The sequence below is a fragment of the Haliaeetus leucocephalus genome, unplaced genomic scaffold, assembly GCF_000737465.1.
Source record: "Haliaeetus leucocephalus isolate CR32 unplaced genomic scaffold, Haliaeetus_leucocephalus-4.0 Scaffold144, whole genome shotgun sequence".
Taxonomy (NCBI): domain Eukaryota; kingdom Metazoa; phylum Chordata; class Aves; order Accipitriformes; family Accipitridae; genus Haliaeetus; species Haliaeetus leucocephalus.
The window spans coordinates 438,622-444,200 of record NW_010972580.1 but is presented as its reverse complement, the minus strand read 5'-3'; positions in this window follow the sequence as shown (position 1 = coordinate 444,200).

Here is a 5,579-nt window from a genome sequence, read left to right as displayed (position 1 = left end):
GGGGGGGGGGGGGTTGCAGATGTCCTGGAGCTGGCAGGTTGCCCCCACGGGGCTGTAGGGACAAGGTGACATCCCCCAGTGGGGACTGTCCCCAAGCGTGGGCTGGGAGGGGGCCCCAATACCCACGAGGGAGGGACCCCTGGGAGGGACAGGCTGGGGAGCCTGAGTGTGGTGTTGCCGTCCAGTGTCACTGCATGGCCCCCAGTGTCACAGGTGTCACTGTCACTGCATGGTCCCTGGGGTGTGGCACAGTGTCACTGTCACTGCACGGACCCCGAGGCATCACACAGTGTCACCACGGCTGCACAGTCCCACTCGTGTGACACGGTGCTGCTGCGCAGCCCTGCTGTATTGCGGAGCGTCACTGTTGCTCCCTGGGGTGTCACATGGTGTCACTGTCACCGCGCAGTGCGCGGGGTGTCACTGTCACTGCGGGGCTGCGGGGTGCCACGCACTGTCACTGCAGCTCCCGTGGGTTGTCACACAGAGTCACCGTCAATGCCTGGTGCATGGGATGTCACGCAGTGCTATGTCACTGCATGGCCCATGGGGTGTCACCCAGTGTCACCGTCACTGCATGGCCTGGGGTGTCACACGCCGTCACTGCGCAGGATGCTCCCCAGTGCCACCCCCTGCACGTCCAGTGGGCTGTCACCCAGTGTCACCACGCACCCCCCCCGGCTGTGTCACAGCCTGTCCCCACCGGCCGTGGGACACCCTGGGGACAGCACAGCAGGTCCCAGCAGCCCAAGTCCCTGGGGGGACACGACCCTGAGCCCGTCCCCTCTGCCCCCCCCTCAGCTGGATCCTGCTGCCAGCCGAGCAGCCATTTCCCATCGCTCACCAGCCGGTCCCATCAACCGGGCTCTAATTAAGTAGCGGTGTTGGCAGCCCTTAATTGCCGTGCGGCAGGAGGGTGGCGGGCCCCGCCGTGTCTGTAATGAGAGGCAGCGTGACGGGGACAGGGACGGGGGGGGCATATGCCACCCCCACCTTGCCCCCCCCGCCTGCAGCTGGGCTTCCCGCATTGGGCAAGGGACAGTGCCCGGCATTGGGCTGGGACGTGCTGGCATGTCCCTGTCCCCGGGGCCAGGGCTAACCCAGCCGGCCGACTAGCCAATCAGCCTGCCGCTGGCCAGCCACCAGCCAACTGGGCAACTGGCCAGCCAGCCTGTTGGTCAACTGGCCAGCCAACGAGCCAGCTAGCCAAACAGACTGTTGGTCAACTGGCCAGCCAGCTAACCAGCCATCTAGCCAACCAGCCAGCCAGGCAATCACCCAGCCAACTGGCCAGCTAGCCAACCAATCAGCCAGCCAGCCAATCCACCTAGCCAGCTAGCCAACTGGCTAGCCATCTACCAACCAGCCAACCAGCTAGTTGGTCAACCACACTGCCAGCTAGCCAATCAGCTACCAACCGCCTAGCCAACCAACTGACCAGCTAACTAGCCAACCAGCCAGTCCACCAGCCATCTAGTTGGCCTTCAAGCCAACTAGCCAGCTGCCCAACCAGCCAGCCAAGCAGCTGACCAGTCATCTAGCCATGTAGCTACCCAGGCAGCCAACTGGCCAACTTTCGAGCCAAGCGTGCAACCAGCCAATGAGCCATCCATGCATCCAACCAGCCAGCTAGCCATCTGGCCACCCAAAGAGCCAGCCAGCCAACCAGCCAGCAGTCAGACAATCAACCAGGAGCACTGTCTGCCCACATCCAGCCAGGCACTTGGACCTGCCCTGCCCTCATCTCTGTCCTGCAGCCTTGTCCCCGTGTGTCCCTCATCTCCTGGCCTGTGTGTTGAGTGGGGGCACCTCTGCGTGTCTGTGCCTGCACTGGTCACCTCCCTGCTACCCTGCTGAGCCCTGACACACTCATCACAGCAAGCAGGGCACTGGACACCTCCCAGCCCTGGGGTTTTGAGCCTCCTGGCCAGAGGCACCTCCTGCCCTGGGGTTTTTGAGCCCATTTTCTCCCCAGCCTGGCACCAAGAGTTGAGTGTTGGCTCCTGCCAGGATCATCTCCACCCTGGGATCGGTCCATGGGACCTTCTCTTGCTCCCGTGTTGATCCATGCTGGCACTGCATCTCCCTGGGCATCCACAGCCTGGAAAACTCCTCATTAATTCCTCCTTTTAGTAATCTCTGCCTCTCAATGAGGCGGTCATGGTGTCCTTTCTCAGGGACAGAGGTGACACAGGTTGGGAGTTTGCATGGCTGGGGTGACTGGTGTCCTCCCTTGAGACCAGGGGACAGCCTGGACGGAACGTCCCAGCCTGGTCCTCCTGCTCTCCTCCTGGGGGGCGGCTGGATGAATGTGTGGATGGATGCATGGACATGTGGCATTGGATGGATGGATGGACGGATGGATCTGTGAATACATAGATGCATGGACGCATGGACACCTGTGTGGACGAATGCATGGATGGAAGGATGCGAGAACAGATGCATGGATGCAGGGACACAGGATGGATGTGTGGATGAATCTGTGGACAAATGGATGCATGGACACACATGTGGATGAATTCATGGATCGATGGATGGAGGGATGTAAGGATGCTTGGATGGATGGATGGATGGATGGATGGATGCCACCAAGGCGGTGGGAACCAGCAGAGGAAGGCCCAGGTGGGAGTTCAGGAGATGTGACCATCTTCCCAGCTCTGCCCCCACCTAGGCAGCACAGGCTCGTGTCGCCCCAGGGTGTCCTGCCCACCCTGGCCGGGCAGCCAAGGCCCCAGCCCTGCCCTCGCTGCCCACGGCCCCTCCCAGGCCCCACCCTGGGGACACAGCGTGATTTGGGGGGACAGCACCCAAAATCACTGGGGACACCTTGCAAATGCCAGCTCCCTCCCCAAGCTCATCAGCATGGGCCGACATTGGGGTTGTTAGTTATTTCTGGCTCTGAGTCCTAATTACTGCTGAGCCATCAGCACCGCCTGCCCAGGCTAACCACCGGCTGCAGAGCCGGACGGCGGGTGCCACGGTGCCACGTGGGTGCGGTGTCCGTGTCCTCCCCTCCCCGGCCATGTGTGGTCCTACGGGCAGCATCTGTGGTGCAGCTGTGGCAGCAGCTCCCGCCCTGCCACAGCACTGGGAGGGGAAACTGAGGCACGGCACAGCGCTGACCCCACGAAAGCCCCTGTCCTGACCCAGCTGCTCTCACCCTTCTCCAAATCCTCCTTAATGAGCTCCCCAGTGAGCGGCGGGGAGCGGGGGGGGGGTTACAGCCACCCCCCAGGCCAAACCTGCGCCCCCGGAGCATCGATCGGGATGCCCCTCCACTGGCCGCCGGCGTCCCCTCGGCGTCGCCCACCCACCTCCCCACGTCATGCTGCCAAAGCAAACAGCCGTGGGCTCGGCCGCGCATCGATTCTGCGGGAGCTGCTGTTTGCTTAACCTTTGCAGAGGAACGGCGGCGGCTGGCGTCGAGCGGAGCCGCCGCCGCAGCCGCCGCCGCAACCACTGCAGCCACCGCTGCCACGGCAGACGCTGCCACCACTGCTGCCACTGCTGTCACCTCCCGGCTTTGTCCCTTTTCCCCCTCCTGCGCTCCCAAACATGGCCCTTTGAAGGTTTGCTGATTAGTTGTCCATCCCCAGGTGGATGGAGCCTGCTTGGGGGGCTGCGCTGCACCCCCTCCTCTTGCAGGGGTTGGGCACAGGGACAGGGAGCACCTTGGGGTCTCCAGCCAGGGTCACCTGGTGTGCTGTCCCCATCCATAGGGTGCTGCTGCCCCAGGGTAGCATTGAAGCCATCCCGGCTCTGCAACTGGGCTGTGGGGACATGGCCTGGGGACATGGTGGTCTGGGGCGGTGGCCATGCCATGGGGACATGGTGGCCCAGGGTGGAGAGGTGGTCTGGGGTGGTGGCCATGCCATGGGGACACAGTGGACTGTGGTGGTGAGGTGGCCTGGGACTGGAACATGATGGCTTGGGGAGTTGAGGTGTCCTGGGGTGGTAGCCATGCCATGCGGACAAGGTGACCCAGGCTGGTGAGGTGACCTGGAGTGGTGGCCGTGCCATGGAGACACAATGGCCTGTGGCAACGAGGTGACCTGGGGCTGTGGCCCCACCACAAGGATGTCCCCTGACCCTCCAGGTGACACAAGTGCCCTGATGGAACTGGGGTGTGCCTGTACCCCCCCCGCCCTGTGTCCCCACCACGGCCACCGCCTCCCCACACAGAGCCCACTGCCCACCCAGGCCACCGCAGCACCGTGCCGGTGGGTGACTCACGCAGCCCGTGACCTCGGTGAGGCGTATTTTTAGGTGCTCGTTAAAAAAGAAAGATAACAAGGAGTGGGGGGGGGAACGACACAGAGAGGGAGAAAAGAGCCAGGGAAGCAGCCGGTGACATGACGGTGACAGCTTGGGGGGACATGCGGGGCTGGCAGCACCCCCACCCCAAAATACTCTGCCTCCCCAATCCTCGTTAAGCCCCCAGGAATAATTGCCTTCTTAAAGCTGACTAATTGATTTTTGCACGCTGATTAAATTAAAGCCTCTGCGGGAGCTGGGGGGGGACGCGGGGGCGATCGATGGGCTGCCAAGTGTCCCCTTGGTCCCCTCCTCTTTTGGGTTGGGGGGCTGGGGTCTGTCCCCCGTGTGTCCACTGGGGTTTGGGGACACTGCACGGGCGTGGCACTGGAAGGGGACATGCCCCCAGAGTGGGGTTTTTTGGGGGGGGACGATGACGCCATGGACCCCATAGGTGCCACCAGGTTTGATGCCACCTTGGTGTCGTCACCCAGGGCCACCAAACCGCTGCAGCGGGCGGCACTGGGAGCAGCCCCCAGGCTGCTCTACGCCTGTGTGTCCTACCCCCCCATCCCTGCTGCGTGTCCCCCCCCCGGCCCCGCGTCCTTCGCTCCCCCCCGGCGCTGGCGGCGGCTGTCACTTGCCATCGCGTCCTGCTGTCCCCGCCGAGGCTGATGGAGATGGCAGGCGACGGAGCGGGCGCAGCCGCGTGTCCCTGTGTCACGAGCCCGCCGGTGCTCAGCCCGCCGGGGACAGCTCTTTCGCGTGGCCGTCACCCTTTAGCGTGGCCCGGCCCGGCCGTCCCCGTGGTGACACCTGTGGGTGCCCCATTGTCACCGTGGCCTTTGCCACCGATGGTGGCATCCTGTCGCGCAACCCCACGGTTGACACCTATGGGCGCTCCTGGGTGGTGGGTGCTTGGCCACACGGGTGTCACCCTGGCTGTCCCAATGTGCGGGTCCCCTCAGAGCCAAGCCCCTGCGGGAGGGGAAACTGAGGCAGGGAGGAGGAAAGGGCCCTGGGGATGCTCCGGGGACCGTCCCCCGTGGGTTTGCCCCTGTGGGGACACAGGTGCCAGGGGTGTCCCCAGCTCCGGGGACGTGGCCACCGGCTCCTGGGCGCGGAGGTGGTGGAGCTCCAGACACCGCGGGGACATGGCCGTCGGGTGCTCGGGGACGGAGGTGGCGTCGCCTGCGCCCCGTGGGGACAGGGCGGGGCTCGGCGTGGCCATGAGGGGACGGTCCACGCGTGGACGGCGAGGGGGCCACGGAGGGGTCCTCAGCGGTGGGGGGAGCGCCGGGGGGGCAGCCGGGGCCGGCGGGACC